Source organism: Ipomoea nil, unplaced genomic scaffold (assembly GCF_001879475.1).
Source record: "Ipomoea nil cultivar Tokyo-kokei standard unplaced genomic scaffold, Asagao_1.1 scaffold3056, whole genome shotgun sequence".
Lineage (NCBI taxonomy): Eukaryota > Viridiplantae > Streptophyta > Magnoliopsida > Solanales > Convolvulaceae > Ipomoea > Ipomoea nil.
The window spans coordinates 41,413-60,474 of record NW_017619484.1 but is presented as its reverse complement, the minus strand read 5'-3'; the positions used below and the strand labels follow the sequence as shown (position 1 = coordinate 60,474).

The 19,062-nt window shown below is 37.5% G+C and overlaps 4 non-coding genes across 4 annotated transcripts; 3 read left to right on the top strand and 1 right to left on the bottom strand.

Annotated features, from left to right (window-relative positions):
• The first annotated feature begins 722 nt into the window (after positions 1 to 722).
• On the top strand, positions 723 to 794 carry TRNAD-GUC. The gene has a single exon. It is a non-coding gene; the product is annotated as a tRNA-Asp (tRNA).
• A 1,573-nt stretch (positions 795 to 2,367) lies between these two features.
• TRNAD-GUC lies at positions 2,368 to 2,439 on the top strand. Its single transcript has one exon. It is a non-coding gene; the product is annotated as a tRNA-Asp (tRNA).
• A 1,575-nt stretch (positions 2,440 to 4,014) lies between these two features.
• On the top strand, positions 4,015 to 4,086 carry TRNAD-GUC. The gene has a single exon. It is a non-coding gene; the product is annotated as a tRNA-Asp (tRNA).
• A 4,988-nt stretch (positions 4,087 to 9,074) lies between these two features.
• TRNAY-GUA lies at positions 9,075 to 9,168 on the bottom strand. The gene is made up of 2 exons: positions 9,132 to 9,168; positions 9,075 to 9,110 (listed from the first exon to the last, which is right to left on the bottom strand). It is a non-coding gene; the product is annotated as a tRNA-Tyr (tRNA).
• Between the last annotated feature and the right edge of the window lie 9,894 nt (positions 9,169 to 19,062).

Here is a 19,062-nt window from a genome sequence, read left to right as displayed (position 1 = left end):
TTTACAACCACTTTCGTAAATAGTTTCTAAGAAACAACTATGGAAACCTTATGTTTTATTACTAAACTTAAAAAATTTTAATTTTTAATTTTATTAAAAATAAAAAATAAATAAAAATAAATAAAAAAATCGGCGCCTAGGGGGCGCCTAACGTTTTATGCAGCATTGGTGGTGAGTATTCCCGCCTGTCACGCGGGAGACCTGGGTTCGATCCCCGGCAACAGCGTTTTTTTTTTAGCTCTTCAAAGGAAAAATTAAAAAGCTTAATATTGTAAAAAATAAAGCCGCCCTGCCGGATTTGAACCAACGCCCTAAGGATTTCCAATTTATAGTAATCAAACTACAGTCCTCCGCTCTACCAACTAAGCTAAGGTCAGAGCTATTAACTATATTTTTGTCCCTATTGTACTCTTTTATGCCACATCGCACAATCCGACATGGCAGTTCGAATGCCACGTAAGAAAAACTTAACGGAAAAAATTATCGGTGTTAATGTTGTCCTTAATTGTTCTAAATCTTAAAGTACCGGGAGTTGATTACACAAAATAAAGGTACAATAACTAAATTGAACAAAACGCTTCAGTACAGGGACCTAACAGGTACGTTGGCCGTCTATGAAATGTTAGTTTCAGTTGCAATTAGATCACCACACGAACCGTGGTGCCACATTTGATTGGGTTTACTTAAATAGTAATATGTGACTGTCTTATTCTACCTTGCGAGTCGTTGTAGTATAGTGGTGAGTATCCTCGCCTGTCACGCGGGAGACTCGGGTTCGATCCCCGGCAACGGTGTCTTTTTTTTTTTTTTTTTTTTTTAGCTCTTCAAAGGAAAAATTAAAAAGCTTAATATTGTAGAACATCAATCCAACCTGCCGGAATCAAACCAGCGACTTAAGGATTTCCAATTTAGATTAGTCCAACTACAGTCCACCACTATACCAACTGAGCGAAGGTCAGAGCTGTTAACATTTTTATTGTCCGATTTATATTCTTTTATGCCATATCGCAAAATCTGACATGGCAGTTCGAATGCCCCGTGGACAAATTTAACGGAAAAAATTATCGGTGATAATATGGTCCTTAATTGTTCAAATTCTTAACGTAAATGGACTAAATTACACGAAATAAAGGTACAATGACTAAATTGAACAAAACGCTACACTACGGGGACCTAACAGGTACTTTGTCCGACTATGAAATGCTAGTTTCAGTTGCAATTACATGGCCACACGCACCATGGTGTCACATTGGATTGGGTTTACTTAAATAGTAATATGTGACTGTCCTGTTCTGCCGTGCGAGTCGTTGTAGTATAGTGGTGAGCAGTGTTGCAAAAATTGCGCCTCGGCGGTGGGCGGTGGGTGGCCGCCGCGAGGAATGGACCAGACCGCCTAACCAGCCGGTTCGGCGAATTTTTTTTTTTTTTTTGAAAATGTCAAAAAAGTTTTGGAAGGCATAACTTTTGACTCGGTTGTCTGATTTGGTCAAATTTTTTTTTCAAATCGCGTATTTTTTCGAGATCTATACACCACAAACAGCAAAAGGCGGTTTGGTCCACTAATTTCTCAAAAAAATGCCTCTTTTAGTTCTTAATTTTAGTTTTTTATGTATTTAGATGGTTTAAACAATATTTTGAACAATTTTACAACCACTTTCGTAAATAGTTTCTAAGAAACAACTATGGAAACCTTATGTTTTGTTACTAAACTTAAAAAATTTTAATTTTTAATTTTATTAAAAATAAAAAAAAATTAAAAAAAATAAGTAAAAAAATCGGCGCCTAAGGGGTGCCTAACGTTTTATGCAGCATTGGTGGTGAGTATTCCCACCTGTCACGCAGGAGACCTGGGTTCGATCCCCGGCAACAGCGTTTTTTTTTAGCTCTTCAAAGGAAAAATTAAAAAGCTTAATATTGTAAAAAATAAAGCCGCCCTGCCGGATTTGAACTAACGCCCTAAGGATTTCCAATTTAGAGTAATCAAACTACAGTCCTCCGCTCTACCAACTAAGCTAAGGTCAGAGCTATTAACTATATTTTTGTCCCTATTGTACTCTTTTATGCCACATCGCACAATCCGACATGACAGTTCGAATGCCACGTAAAAAAAACTTAACGGAAAAAATTATCGGTGTTTATGTTGTCCTTAATTGTTCTAAATCTTAAAGTACCGGGAGTTGATTACACAAAATAAAGGTACAATAACTAAATTGAACAAAACGCTTCAGTACAGGGACCTAACAGGTACGTTGGCCGTCTATGAAATGTTAGTTTCAGTTGCAATTAGATCACCACACGAACCGTGGTGCCACATTTGATTGGGTTTACTTAAATAGTAATATGTGACTGTCTTATTCTACCTTGCGAGTCGTTGTAGTATAGTGGTGAGTATCCTCGCCTGTCACGCGGGAGACTCGGGTTCGATCCCCGACAACGGTGTCTTTTTTTTTTTTTTTTTTTTTTGGCTCTTCAAAGGAAAAATTAAAAAGCTTAATATTGTAGAACATCAATCCAACCTGCCGGAATCAAACCAGCGACTTAAGGATTTCCAATTTAGATTAGTCCAACTACAGTCCACCACTCTACCAACTAAGCGAAGGTCAGAGCTGTTAACATTTTTATTGTCCGATTTATATTCTTTTATGCCATATCGCACAATCTGACATGGCAGTTCGAATGCCACGTGGACAAATTTAACGGAAAAAATTATCGGTGATAATATGGTCCTTAATTGTTCAAAATCTTAAAGTAAATGGACTAAATTACACGAAATAAAGGTACAATAACTAAATTGAACAAAACGCTACACTACGGGGACCTAACAGGTACTTTGTCCGACTATGAAATGCTAGTTTCAGTTGCAATTACATTGCCACACGCACCACGGTGTCACAGTGGATTGAGTTTACTTAAATAGTAATATGTGACTGTCCTGTTCTGCCGTGCGAGTCGTTGTAGTATAGTGGTGAGCAGTGTTGCAAAAATTGCGCCTAGGCGCTGGGCGGTGGGAGGCCGCCGCGAGGAATGGCCTAAACCGCCTAACCAGCCGGTTCGGCGAACTTTTTTTTTTTTTTTTTTTAAATGTCAAAAAAGTTTCGGAAGGCATAACTTTTGACTCGGTTGTCTGATTTGGTCAAATATTTTTTTCAAATCGCGTATTTTTTCGAGATCTATACACCGCAAACAGCCAGAGGCGGTTTGGTCCAGTAATTTCTCAAAAAAATGCCTCTTTTAGTTCTTAATTTCAGTTTTTTTATGTATTTAGATGGTTTAAACAATATTTTGAACAATTTTACAACCACTTTCGTAAATAGTTTCTAAGAAACAACTATGGAAACCTTATGTTTTATTACTAAACTTAAAAAATTTTAATTTTTAATTTTATTAAAAATTAAAAAATAAATAAAAATAAATAAAAAAATCGGCGCCTAGGGGGCGCCTAACGTTTTATGCAGCATTGGTGGTGAGTATTCCCGCCTGTCACGCGGGAGACCTGGGTTCGATCCCCGGCAACAGCGTTTTTTTTTTAGCTCTTCAAAGGAAAAATTAAAAAGCTTAATATTGTAAAAAATAAAGCCGCCCTGCCGGATTTGAACCAACGCCCTAAGGATTTCCAATTTATAGTAATCAAACTACAGTCCTCCGCTCTACCAACTAAGCTAAGGTCAGAGCTATTAACTATATTTTTGTCCCTATTGTACTCTTTTATGCCACATCGCACAATCCGACATGGCAGTTCGAATGCCACGTAAGAAAAACTTAACGGAAAAAATTATCGGTGTTAATGTTGTCCTTAATTGTTCTAAATCTTAAAGTACCGGGAGTTGATTACACAAAATAAAGGTACAATAACTAAATTGAACAAAACGCTTCAGTACAGGGACCTAACAGGTACGTTGGCCGTCTATGAAATGTTTGTTTCAGTTGCAATTAGATCACCACACGAACCGTGGTGCCACATTTGATTGGGTTTACTTAAATAGTAATATGTGACTGTCTTATTCTACCTTGCGAGTCGTTGTAGTATAGTGGTGAGTATCCTCGCCTGTCACGCGGGAGACTCGGGTTCGATCCCCGGCAACGGTGTCTTTTTTTTTTTTTTTTTTTTTTAGCTCTTCAAAGGAAAAATTAAAAAGCTTAATATTGTAGAACATCAATCCAACCTGCCGGAATCAAACCAGCGACTTAAGGATTTCCAATTTAGATTAGTCCAACTACAGTCCACCACTATACCAACTGAGCGAAGGTCAGAGCTGTTAACATTTTTATTGTCCGATTTATATTCTTTTATGCCATATCGCAAAATCTGACATGGCAGTTCGAATGCCCCGTGGACAAATTTAACGGAAAAAATTATCGGTGATAATATGGTCCTTAATTGTTCAAATTCTTAACGTAAATGGACTAAATTACACGAAATAAAGGTACAATGACTAAATTGAACAAAACGCTACACTACGGGGACCTAACAGGTACTTTGTCCGACTATGAAATGCAAGTTTCAGTTGCAATTACATGGCCACACGCACCATGGTGTCACATTGGATTGGGTTTACTTAAATAGTAATATGTGACTGTCCTGTTCTGCCGTGCGAGTCGTTGTAGTATAGTGGTGAGCAGTGTTGCAAAAATTGCGCCTCGGCGGTGGGCGGTGGGTGGCCGCCGCGAGGAATGGACCAGACCGCCTAACCAGCCGGTTCGGCGAATTTTTTTTTTTTTTTTGAAAATGTCAAAAAAGTTTTGGAAGGCATAACTTTTGACTCGGTTGTCTGATTTGGTCAAAAATTTTTTTCAAATCGCGTATTTTTTCGAGATCTATACACTGCAAACAGCAAAAGGCGGTTTGGTCCACTAATTTCTCAAAAAAATGCCTCTTTTAGTTCTTAATTTTAGTTTTTTATGTATTTAGATGGTTTAAACAATATTTTGAACAATTTTACAACCACTTTCGTAAATAGTTTCTAAGAAACAACTATGGAAACCTTATGTTTTGTTACTAAACTTAAAAAATTTTAATTTTTAATTTTATTAAAAATAAAAAAAAATAAAAAAAAATAAGTAAAAAAATCGGCGCCTAAGGGGTGCCTAACGTTTTATGCAGCATTGGTGGTGAGTATTCCCACCTGTCACGCAGGAGACCTGGGTTCGATCCCCGGCAACAGCGTTTTTTTTTAGCTCTTCAAAGGAAAAATTAAAAAGCTTAATATTGTAAAAAATAAATCCGACCTACCAGATTCGAACCAACAACCTAAGGATTTCCAATTTAGATTAATCAAACTACAGTCCTCCGCTCTACCAACTGAGCTAAGGTCAGAGCTATTAACTATATTTTTGTCCCTATTGTACTCTTTTATCCCACATCGCACAATCCGACATGGCAGTTCGAATGCCACGTAGAAAAAAACTTAACGGAAAAAATTATCGGTGTTAATGTTGTCCTTAATTGTTCTAAATCTTAAAGTACCGGGACTTGATTACACAAAATAAAGGTACAATAACTAAATTGAACAAAACGCTTCAGTACAGGGACCTAACAGGTACTTTGTCCGACAATGAAATGTTAGTTACAGTTGCAATTAGATCACCACACGAACCGTGGTGCCACATTTGATTGGGTTTACTTAAATAGTAATATGTGACTGTCCTGTTTTGCCGCGCGAGTTGATGTAGTATAGTGGTGAGTATCCCCGCCTGTCACGCGAGAGACTTGGGTTCGATCCCCGACAACGGTGTTTTTTTTTTTTTTTTTGCTCTTCAAAGGAAAAATTAAAAAGCTTAATATTGTAGAACATCAATCCAACCTGCCGGAATCAAACCAGCGACCTAAGGATTTCCAATTTAGATTAGTCAAACTACAGTCCACCACTCTACCAACTGAGCTAAGGTCAGAGCTGTTAACATTTTTATTGTCCGATTTATACTCTTTTATGCCATATCGCACAATCTGACATGGCAGTTCGAATGCCGCGTGGACAAATTTAACAGAAAAAATTATCGGTGTTAATATTTTCCTTAATTGTTCAAAATCTTAAAGTAAATGGACTAAATTACACGAAATAAAGGTACAATGACTAAATTGAACAAAACGCTACACTACGGGGACCTAACAGGTACTTTGTCCGACTATGAAATGCTAGTTTCAGTTGCAATTACATGGCCACACGCACCATGGTGTCACATTGGATTGGGTTTACTTAAATAGTAATATGTGACTGTCCTGTTCTGCCGTGCGAGTCGTTGTAGTATAGTGGTGAGCAGTGTTGCAAAAATTGCGCCTCGGCGGTGGGCGGTGGGAGGCCGCCGCGAGGAATGGCCTAGACCGCCTAACCAGCCGGTTCGGCGAATTTTTTTTTTTTTTTTGAAAATGTCAAAAATGTTTTGGAAGGCATAACTTTTGACTCGGTTGTCTGATTTGGTCAAATTTTTTTTTCAAATCGCGTATTTTTTCGAGATCTATACACCGCAAACAGCCAGAGGCGGTTTGGTCCACTAATTTCTCAAAAAAATGCCTCTTTTAGTTCTTAATTTTAGTTTTTAATGTATTTAGATGGTTTAAACAATATTTTGAACAATTTTACAACCACTTTCGTAAATAGTTTCTAAGAAACAACTATGGAAACCTTATGTTTTATTACTAAACTTAAAAAATTTTAATTTTTAATTTTATTAAAAATAAAAAAAATTAAAAAAAATAAGTAAAAAAATCGGCGCCTAAGGGGTGCCTAACGTTTTATGCAGCATTGGTGGTGAGTATTCCCACCTGTCACGCAGGAGACCTGGGTTCGATCCCCGGCAACAGCGTTTTTTTTTAGCTCTTCAAAGGAAAAATTAAAAAGCTTAATATTGTAAAAAATAAATCCGACCTACCAGATTCGAACCAACAACCTAAGGATTTCCAATTTAGATTAATCAAACTACAGTCCTCCGCTCTACCAACTGAGCTAAGGTCAGAGCTATTAACTATATTTTTGTCCCTATTGTACTCTTTTATGCCACATCGCACAATCCGACATGGCAGTTCGAATGCCACGTAGAAAAAAACTTAACGGAAAAAATTATCGGTGTTAATGTTGTCCTTAATTGTTCTAAATCTTAAAGTACCGGGACTTGATTACACAAAATAAAGGTACAATAACTAAATTGAACAAAACGCTTCAGTACAGGGACCTAACAGGTACTTTGTCCGACAATGAAATGTTAGTTTCAGTTGCAATTAGATCACCACACGAACCGTGGTGCCACATTTGATTGGGTTTACTTAAATAGTAATATGTGACTGTCCTATACTGCTGTGTGAGTCGTTGTAGTATAGTGGTGAGTATCCCCGCTTGTCACGTGAGAAACCCGGGTTTGATTCTCGACAATGAAGTCTTTTTTTTTTTTTTTTTTTTAGCTCTTCAAAGGAAAAATTAAAAATCTTAATATTGTAGAACATCAATCCAACCTGCCGGAATCAAACCAGCGACCTAAGGATTTCCAATTTAGATTAGTCCAACTACAGTCCACCACTCTACCAACTGAGCTAAGGTCAGAGCTGTTAACATTATTTTTGTCCGATTTATACTCTTTTATGCCATATCGCACAATTTGATATGGCAGTTCGAATGCCGCGTGGACAAACTTAACGGAAAAAATTACCGGTGTTAATATTGTCCTTAATTGTTCAAAATCTTAACGTAAATGGACTGAATTACACGAAATAAAGGTACAATGACTAAGTTGAACAAAATGCTACACTACGGGGACCTAACAGGTACTTTGTCCAACTATGAAATGCTAGTTTCAGTTGCAATTACATGGCCACACGCACCATGGTGTCACATTGGATTGGGTTTACTTAAATAGTAATATGTGACTGTCCTGTTCTGCCGTGCGAGTCGTTGTAGTATAGTGGTGAGCAGTGTTGCAAAAATTGCGCCTCGGCGGTGGGCGGTGGGAGGCCGCCGCGAGGAATGGCCTAGACCGCCTAACCAGCCGGTTCGGCGAATTTTTTTTTTTTTTTGAAAATGTCAAAAATGTTTTGGAAGGCATAACTTTTGACTCGGTTGTCTGATTTGGTCAAATATTTTTTTCAAATCGCGTATTTTTTCGAGATCTATACACCGCAAACAGCCAGAGGCGGTTTGGTCCACTAATTTCTCAAAAAAATGCCTCTTTTAGTTCTTAATTTTAGTTTTTAATGTATTTAGATGGTTTAAACAATATTTTGAACAATTTTACAACCACTTTCGTAAATAGTTTCTAAGAAACAACTATGGAAACCTTATGTTTTATTACTAAACTTAAAAAATTTTAATTTTTAATTTTATTAAAAATAAAAAAAAAAGTAAAAAAATAAGTAAAAAAATCGGCGCCTAGGGGGTGCCTAACGTTTTATGCAGCATTGGTGGTGAGTATTCCCGCCTGTCACGCGGGAGACCTGGGTTCGATCCCCGGCAACAGCGTTTTTTTTTTAGCTCTTCAAAGGAAAAATTAAAAAGCTTAATATTGTAAAAAATAAATCCGACCTACCAAATTCGAACCAATGACCTACGGATTTCCAATTTAGATTAATCAAACTACAGTCCTCCGCTCTACCAACTGAGTTAAGGTCGGAGCTATTAACTATATTTTTGTCCCTATTGTACTCTTTTATGCCACATCGCACAATCCGACATGGCAGTTCGAATGCCACGTAGAAAAAAACTTAACGGAAAAAATTATCGGTGTTAATGTTGTCCTTAATTGTGTTAAATCTTAAAGTACCGGGACTAGATTACACAAAATAATGGTACAATAACTAAATTGAACAAAATGCTTCAGTACAGGGACCTAACAGGTACTTTGTCCGACAATGAAATGTTAGTTTCAGTTGCAATTAGATCACCACACGAACCATGGTACCACATTTGATTGGGTTTACTTAAATAGTAATATGTGACTGTCCTGTTTTGCCGCGCGAGTCGTCGTAGTATAGTGGTGAGTATCCCCGCTTGTCGCGCGGGAGACTTGGGTTCGATCCCCGACAATGGTTTTTTTTTTTTTTTTTGCTCTTCAAAGGAAAAATTAAAAAGCTTAATATTGTAGAACATCAATCCAACCTGCCGGAATCAAACCAGCGACCTAAGGATTTCCAATTTAGATTAATCAAACTACAGTCCTCCGCTCTACCAACTGAGCTAAGGTCGGAGCTATTAACTATATTTTTGTCCCTATTGTACTCTTTTATGCCACATCGCACAATCTGACATGGCAGTTCGAATGCCGCGTGGACAAATTTAACAGAAAAAATTATCGGTGTTAATATGGTCCTTAATTGTTCAAAATTTTAAAGTAAATGGACTAAATTACACGAAATAAAGGTACAATGACTAAATTGAACAAAACGCTACACTACGGGGACCTAACAGGTACTTTGTCCGACTATGAAATGCTAGTTTCAGTTGCAATTACATGGCCACACGCAGCATGGTGTCACATTGGATTGGGTTTACTTAAATAGTAATATGTGACTGTCCAGTTCTGCCGCGCGAGTCGTTGTAGTATAGTGGTGAGCAGTGTTGCAAAAATCGCGCCTAGCCGCTGGGCGGTGGGAGGCCGCCGCGAGGAATGGCCTAGACCGCCTAACCGGCCGGTTCGGCGAATTTTTTTTTTTTTTTGAAAATATCGAAAAAGTTTTGGAAGGCATAACTTTTGACTCCGTTGTCTGATTAGGTCAATTTTATTTTTCAAATCGCGTATTTTTTCGAGATCTATACACCGCAAACAGCCAATGGTCCACTAATTTCTCAAAAAAATGCCTCTTTAGTTCTTAATTTTAGTTTTTTTTATGTATTTAGATGGTTTAAACAATATTTTGAACAATTTTACAACCAATTTCATAAATAGTTTCTAAGAAACAACTATGGAAACCTTATGTTTTATTACTAAATTTAAAAAATTTTAGTTTTTAATTTTATTAAAAATAAAAAAAACTTAAAAATAATTAAAAAAATCGGCGCCAAGGCGCCCCCTAGCCACCAAGGGGGCGCCTAACGTTTTATGCTGCATTGGTGGTGAGTATTCCCGCCTGTCACGCGGGAAACCTGGGTTCGATCCCCGGCAACAACGTTTTTTTTTTTTTTAGCTCTTCAAAGGAAAATTTAAAAAACTTAATATTGTAAAAAATCAATCCGACCTGCCGGATTCAGAACAGCGACCTAAGGATTTCCAATTTAGATTAATCAAACTACAGTCCTCCGCTCTACCAACTGAGCTAAAGTCGGAGCTATTAACTATATTTTTGTCCGTATTGTACTCTTTTATGCCACATCGCACAATCCGACATGGTAAATCAAATGCCACGTAGAAAAAAACTTAACGGAAAAAATTTATCGGTGTTAATGTTGTCCTTAATTGTTCTAAATCTTAAAGTACCGCGACTAGATTACACAAAATAAAGGTACAATAACTAAATTGAACAAAACAATACAGTACAGGGACTAAACAGGTACTTTGTCCGACTATGAAATGTTAGTTTCAGTAGCAATTAGATCGCCACACGAACCATGGTGCCACATTTGATTGGGTTTACTTAAATAGTAATTTGTGACTGTCCTATACTGCTGTGTGAGTCGTTGTAGTATAGTGGTGAGTATCCCCGCTTGTCACGTGAGAAACCCGGGTTTGATTCCCGGCAATGAAGTTTTTTTTTTTTTTTTTTTTTTAGCTCTTCAAAGGAAAAATTAAAAATCTTAATATTGTAGAACATCAATCCAACCTGCCGGAATCAAACCAGCGACCTAAGGATTTCCAATTTAGATTAGTCCAACTACAGTCCACCACTCTACCAACTGAGCTAAGGTCAGAGCTGTTAACATTATTTTTGTCCGATTTATACTCTTTTATGCCATATCGCACAATTTGATATGGCAGTTCGAATGCCGCGTGGACAAACTTAACGGAAAAAATTACCGGTGTTAATATTGTCCTTAATTGTTCAAAATCTTAACGTAAATGGACTGAATTACACGAAATAAAGGTACAATGACTAAGTTGAACAAAACGCTACACTACGGGGACCTAACAGGTACTTTGTCCAACTATGAAATGCTAGTTTCAGTTGCAATTACATGGCCACACGCACCATGGTGTCACATTGGATTGGGTTTACTTAAATAGTAATATGTGACAGTCGAGTTCAGCCGCGCGAGTCGTTGTAGTATAGTGGTGAGTAGTGTTGCAAATGTTTGGAATAAAGTGTAATGGTTTTGATATGCCAAATTTGTATTTGTAGATCCCCCAATTTTATTTCATAGGTCTAGTAGAGTCTTAGACCATGATCGGGAAATTATTTAATTATGAAAAGAGAAAAAAAGAGGAAGATGGATGAAAATAGAAGAAGAAGATATAAAGCCGAAAATCAAGAATTTGTCTCGAGAAAATGACAAATTGAAGAAGAAGATGAATGATACAATATTCACGTCGCTACTACTCAAATAAGATATCCCAGAAGAAAATTCTTGAAGAAAATTAATATTGGAAGAATGCATGAAATTGACTTGGAGATCAAGCATCTATGAAAAGAAAGAAGTACATCAAATGTGATTGGAGATTTAATCAAAAGCTGTACGGACGAAGTGGATGATGCTTGATATATTATCTGAAATGGCTCAAGTTCGAAACTCACCATCAACAATTTTACAAGGTAAAATTTGAGAAGTCAAATTAAATTAATCTGATGGAGTTGGGCGCCGATTACAAGTGGAAATTGGGAAGCAATTTCACTTGGGTGGCAATTGAGATGCAATTGCACTTGGGAGCCGATTTCATAGCAATTGAAATTGGGAGCTAGTTGGAAGCAATTGAAATTGGGAGCCAGTTTCAGAGAAATTGAAATTGGGAGCAAGTTTCACATGGGAATCAATTCAAGTTGGGAGCCAATTCAAGTTTTAGTTGTAGTATGGGATGAAATTGGGAGCCAATTCAAGTTTTAGTATGGGATGCAATTCAGATTGGGGACCAATTAAAAGAAGACATTGAGGTCTGACCAATTAAAAGAAGACATTGAGGAGCAATTGAATTGAGATGAAATTCAAAGAGAAGTCCAATTTCGAAGTCAACATTGAGAAGTAATTGGAGCACCAGGAGATGTTGGGAGCCAATTGCAAGTCAAAGTCAATTGGGAGCCAATTACAAAGGAGAAATTCAATTTGGGTGCCAATTACAAGCCAATTGAAATTGGGTGTCAATTACAAAGGAGAAATTCAAATTGGGTGGAAGTTTGAAGTCTGAGAACACCCAGACGTGAGAATGAAGAAGAACACCCAGACGTGAGAATGAAGAAGATGAAGCAAAACTTACAGTGAAAAATATTCTCACAAGGAAAATACTAGTCTAACTAGTATGGGATTAAAATAAAGATTATTTTTGAATCCCAGAGATACAAGGACCACTTCAGAGCTACTCAGAGAAACCATTCTACACCAAAACTGAGACCCAGATATTTCCACTCAACGTAAAACCAGAGGAATATCAGATGAAGTTTGGGAGCTCATTTACATGGAGATGAAGATCTTTCAAACGGCTAGCTTATCTCTTTCTGACATTTTTGCAGAAGATAAGATAAGATCTCTGACATGGGAGCGTCTCTTTCCAACGGACGAATTCTTATCACCAGCTATAAAATGATGAAGATATGAAGACTTGAAGCAGCAGTGAAGAAGAGCAGAAGAGCATACAACGAACTCACGAACAAGAGAGCAGAAAATTCGAATCCATCAAAGGATCGAATAGAGCAATTAAGCTTAAAAGAGCTAAAATCTTCAAGTGTGAGAAAAGAAAAAGAACTCAGAGAGCTTCAAAAGAAAAATATTCAGAGAGTTCTTAAACAGAGCAAAGCAGATCAAAAATATCAAGTGCTTTACTTGATATATTCAAAGAGAGAAAACACTTAGAGCTATCAGGAGAAATCTTTCCAGAGTGTTTATCTTCATCAAAGAGACATGCGCATCATTGAAGATCAACTACAGAGTCTCAGAAGTTGGAAGCAAGACAACACTTGTTTTGGAGCAAAACAAGAGAAGGGAGGAAAGTAGCACGGAGCTGTGAAATCCTGGATTGTCACACGGAGCTGTGAGATCCGAAGCAGCAGTGTCGGAGGCACTGGGCGTGATTGGTGTGGGCTTGGTGATCAAAGCACCAGATCACGGGATACGTTTCTACCAGAGTGTGGATGACGGGGGGAAAGTAACGCGGAGTCGTGAAATCCTGGGATAGTAGCGCGGCGACGTGAAACCCGAAGCAGCAGTGTGGTGTCACTGGGCGTGATTAGTGCGGGCTTTGTGATCAAAGCACTAGATCACGGAATTCATTGTATCTTGGAACCAAGGAGTGGTATATATAGTGAATTGGCTCTTGGAGAAAAGAGCAAGTGGAGTAGGAGGATTACACCACCTCGCGAACCACTATAATTGTCTTGTGTTCTTTACTGCTTTCTTTACTTACTGCTCTTTACATATACGCTCTACACGAAGATATACTGCTCACACAATCTCACACACACTTTATGTTTATTTATTTCTGTTGTGCACCATACTCTAACAATCTAGTTAAGAGTTTTGGTTTATCTTTGTCTTAGCAATTGTTGTGCTGTGCGAAAAAGTTTGAAAGTCTATTCACCCCCCCCCCCTCTAGACTTTCACCTTACCTCTTTTGGGACCAACAATTGGTATCAGAGTCTGTAGCCTATTTGAGTCAGTTTATACCAACCCTTGGTATTTAAACACGTTACCCAACTGGGTTAACTGTTTTTGACTGCTAGGCTGATCCATTCTACAAAGTGTGTGAATTGGATTAATCTTTCATATCTCTCGTGATGATGATGAAGAAAGATTTAGGTGAAAATCTATTATTCTCTCTTGATAAATTTGATGATTGGAAAGTTCGTATGCAGGTACACTTATCGGCTTTACATGATGAAATGTGGGAAGTTATTTCCACTGGCCCTATCGAAATATTAAAAGTCAATACTGCGTTTTTTATATCCCCGGATGCTCCACAGTACGTACAAAAGCCAAAACCGGAATGGACATCGGACGATAGAACGCGGAATAATCTTGACAATATTGCCAAGGATATTCTATTCAAAGCCGTTGATGATACAATATTTCCGAAGATCCGAAAGTGTGCCACTGCCAAAGAAATATGGGAAACTCTCATCAAGATTGGCGAAGGAGATGAACAAGAAAAAGACAATAAGCTCACAATCGCCATGAAGAAGTTCGAAGATTTCAAAATGCTCTCAAATGAAAGTGTTGCAGACATGGAAGCTCGAATGATCAAAGTTCTTGGAGAGATTAGTGATCTTGGCAAAAATATTAGCCAAAAAGAAATTAATCTCAAAATTCTACGAGGCTTACCATCTGCATGGAATATGAAGGTTACGGCTATGCGCGATCACCGAGATCTAAGAATGTTGTCAACAGACAAATTATTTAGTGATCTAAAAGCATATGAGTTCGAAATGAAGGCCAAAGATGATGATGTTCATGAAGTTCGAAATTCTGCTCTAATGGCCGAACAACCGTCAACCTCCAGGTCAGTAGAAAATAATGTTGATTTTATGACTGACGAACAGTTTGCTCTTTTTGTGAAAAGATTTAAAAGGTTTATGCTAAAAGGAGACAACAAAAATTCTGCTCATGGAAAATTCGTCTCTCGCACCCCACAAGATGAAAAAGTCGAAGAAAACAACAATTAGTGCTATAATTGCCGCAAACCCGGACATTTTAAAATAAATTGTCCGTATCCGATCGTTAGCAAGTATCAAGGCAAAAATGTTGAATCTACGCCGAACAAATCCGAAAGCAAAAGGTTCAAGCGCAACAAAAGAAAAGCTCTCGTTGGAAACGAACCAAACGAAAATGATGATTCGGAGGATTCATCATCAAGTGATGAAAGTTCATATTCGGATGATGATACGGCGCTAATATGCAAGTCAATTGAGTTGAGTACAAGTGAAGATTGTCTTATGGCTCTTGACGCAGAGGAAGAAGAGGTAAGTTCTAATTCTTTCAATTCTGTTAATTCCTCTTTTTCTCGTGAATCTATTGACAATCTAATGCGAGAATGTCAAGAGATTATGCTCACTCATCCTCAACTCAAGGAGCGCAATAATATTCTAATTCTTGAAAAAGAAGAAATGAATAAAAAATTGCAAGATGCTTTACTTGAAGTGAGTAAATTGAAGAATGAAAATATTCATCTTCAAGAAGAGTGTAAAGCACGAGAGGTTAGAGAACATAATCTTAGAGCTACTATTGCTACATTCACTAATTCGTCCAAAATTATGGATAAAATGGTGAGCATGCAAAAGCCATCAGGAGATAGAACCGGAATCGGTTATGACTCCACATGTTCTCAAACCCCTCAAAATCTGACTAATTCTACTACTACTTTAAATAATAAAGTTCAAGTGGTAAAATTTGTTAAAAGTCAGAATAGCACGATGAGGCAAGGACTTGGCTATCAAACAAATGCAAAGTTGAATGTTGAAAGGCCGAAACAAGTTTATAATACGGCTAAGCAACAAAAATTCATCAAGCAAAGATATGCCAAAGAGTCAAGTGCAAAAAGATTTCATAGAAAAGAGGGAAGCTTTTTTAGAAATAAAGTTGGGAGATTTTATCCCACTCAAAAGGATTGGTTGTGCAATAGATGTAATGCTTTTTATAGACCAAAGCAACAATCCTCTTCCCAAGTGCCAAAATATAAAAATGTTTTTCAAAACCCGGCACAAAAAATATTTTCAACAGTGAAGTATGATTATCATGTTTCTAATGGTTACAAATCACCCAATCTTAATTCAATAAGATCTAGGTGGGTTTGGTTACCAAAAATCACTAACAACAAAGGACCCAAGCAAGTATGGGTACCTAAAGTTAATTAATCTTTTTTGCAGGATGTTTGGTACATCGATAGTGGTTGCTCACGCCACATGACTAGAAATAAATCATATCTAGTGAATTTCAAAGAAATCGATGGACCAAAAGTTATATTCGGTGGAAATCTAAATTATGGAATTACAAAAGGAGTTGGCACAATCAAGAAAAATGGTTTGAAGATTGAAGATGTTTCTTTCGTTGAAGGATTAAAATTTAATTTGTTGAGCACTAGTCAATTTTGTGATAAAGGCTATCTTGTAGAATTTTCTAAAGATAATTGCCTAATCAAAAATGAGCTCACAAATGAGATTATTTTATCTGGAAAACGGTGAAAGAATATGTATATTGTTGATTGGAGCACAAGCAAAGATTCAGTGTGCTTAATGGCCAGAAATTCGAATGAAGCTAATTGGGAATGGCACAGAAAGCTCAACCACTTAAACTTCAAGACTATCAATCAACTTGCAAAGAAGAATCTAGTAGAAGGCTTGCCAGATATTATCTTCAAGAAGGACCAAGTGTGTGATGCATGCCAACGCGGAAAGCAAATCAAATCATCATTCAAATCAAAGACACACGAGTCAACGTCAAGACCGCTAAGCTTACTACATATGGACTTATTTAGACCGGTTGATCCAATAAGTGTAAGTGGTAAGAAATATACTCTCGTTGTTGTTGATGATTTTTCCAGGTACACTTGGACTGTGTTTATCAAGAAGAAAAATGAAGTTGAGCAAGTTCTACCGAAGCTGTTGAAGCAACTACAAAATGAGAAAGAATTGCAAATATCAAAAATACGAACGGATCGCGGAACCGAGTTCGTGAATGGAGTTATACAAGCTTTTTGCAATTCACATGGAATTTCTCATCAATTATCTGCCGCAAGAACACCGCAACAAAACGGTGTTGCCGAAAGAAGAAACCGGACGCTCAAAGAAGTCGCACGAGTGATGATTAGTGCTGCCGGTCTCCCGAAACGATATTGGGCGGAAGCTATCAACACTGCTTGTTACACGCAAAATCGAAGCATGATCCATAAGCAGCACAAGAAGACGCCATATGAGCTATATAAAGGGAGAAAACCAAATATTGGTTATTTTCATATTTTTGGATGCAAATGTTTTATTCATATTAATGATAAATTGCATCTAAAAGCTTTTGATGAGCGTGCAGATGAAGGAATTTTTCTAGGATTTTCAGCTACCAGCAAGGCGTTCAGAATTTTGAATAAAAGATCAATGGTGGTTGAAGAATCCATACACGTGGTATTTGATGAAAAATCACAGATCAAAAATGATGCACTGGACGAAGAAATTGCTCAAAATGGTAACAAGTGTCATATTGATTTTTGTGATACTAATGATATGTGTGAAGATAATGTTTTGCAGGGAATGGATGAGTTGGAAATTAATTCTCTAGAAAATTCCATCCCTCACCCAGAAGAAGTTGGAAATTCTTTAAATAATAATTTTGGGAGTGATGCCTCACGTGGGAATGGAGATGCAGTACAAGTTGGTGATCCAATTAATGATCAAATTGCATGTGATGTTGGTAATCAATTTCAAGACAATTTAATTGATGAAATTCGAACCAACACTGCAAATTCACAACAAATGGATCCACCCAGTACCATGCACCCATTTCAACCAGATTTAAGATGGCTCAAAAATCACCCTCCAGAATTAATTATTGGGAATATTCATGAAGGCGTGAAAACAAGATCATCTACCATGGAAGCATTGTTCACGTGTTATCTATCTCAGATTGAACCGAAAGAAATGGACGAAGCTCTTAATGATCCGGATTGGATAAATGCTATGCAAGAAGAGCTCGATCCATTCAAAAGAAATGATGTTTGGGAACTTGTTCCAAGACCGCCGAACCACAACGTTGTAGGAACCAAATGGGTCTTCCGGAACAAAGCAAACGAAGAAGGCGTGATTGTTTGGAATAAAGCAAGGCTCGTTACAAAAGGATACTCACAAGAAGAAGGAATAGATTTTGATGAAACTTTTGCACCGGTGGCTCGACTTGAAGCAATCAGAATTTTCCTAGCCTACGCCGCACACAAAGATTTCACCGTTTATCAAATGGACGTGAAAAGCGCATTCTTGAATGGTCTACTCGAAGAAGAAGTTTATGTCGAACAACCCCCAGGTTTTGAGGTAAAAGGCGAAGGTGATAAAGTCTACAAACTTAAAAAGGCATTGTATGGGTTGAAACAAGCACCTAGAGCTTGGTATGATACTTTGTCAATGTTCTTAATAAGCTGTGGATTCACCAAAGGCCTTGTTGACAAAACTCTATTTAGAATTCAAGATGGTGATCATATTTTATTAGTGCAAATATATGTTGATGATATTATTTTTGGAAGCACTAACAATTCTTTGTGTGAGAAATTTTCGAAGCTTATGCAGAACAAATTCGAAATGAGCATGATGGGTGAATTGAATTACTTCTTGGGCTTACAAGTCAAACAACTGAAAGAAGGAGTATTCATCAATCAAGCAAAGTACACTCGCGACTTGATAAAGAAGTTTGGCCTTAATGGAAAATCATCGATCAAAATTCCAATGAGCACATCAACAAGGCTAGACAAAGATGAAGATGGAAAGGATGTCGATCAAACAAAATATAGAGGAATCATTGGTTCTCTTCTATATCTTACTGCAAGCCGGCCAGACATTTCTTATGTTGTGGGAGTGTGTGCAAGATTCCAAGCAAATCCAAAAGAAAGCCACCTCACCGCAACAAAGAAGATCATACGATATCTGAAAGGCACAATCAATGTTGGATTGTGGTATCCAAAAGGTACAGATTTTACTCTAATGGGTTTTTCAGATGCGGATTTTACAGGTTGCAAAATAGACAGAAAAAGCACTTCCGGGACATGCCAGTTCTTGGGGGGAAGGCTTGTTTCTTGGTTCAGCAAAAAGCAAAATTCCATCGCAACTAGTACCGCCGAGGCCGAATATATTGCTGCAGGAAGTTGTTGTGCGCAAATTTTGTGGATGAAGCAACAATTAAAGGATTATGGAGTAAATTGTGATGACGTTAGTATTTATTGTGATAATACTAGTGCAATCGCTATCACTCACAATCCGGTGCTTCACTCAAGAACCAAACATATCGACATTCGACATCATTTTATAAGGGATCA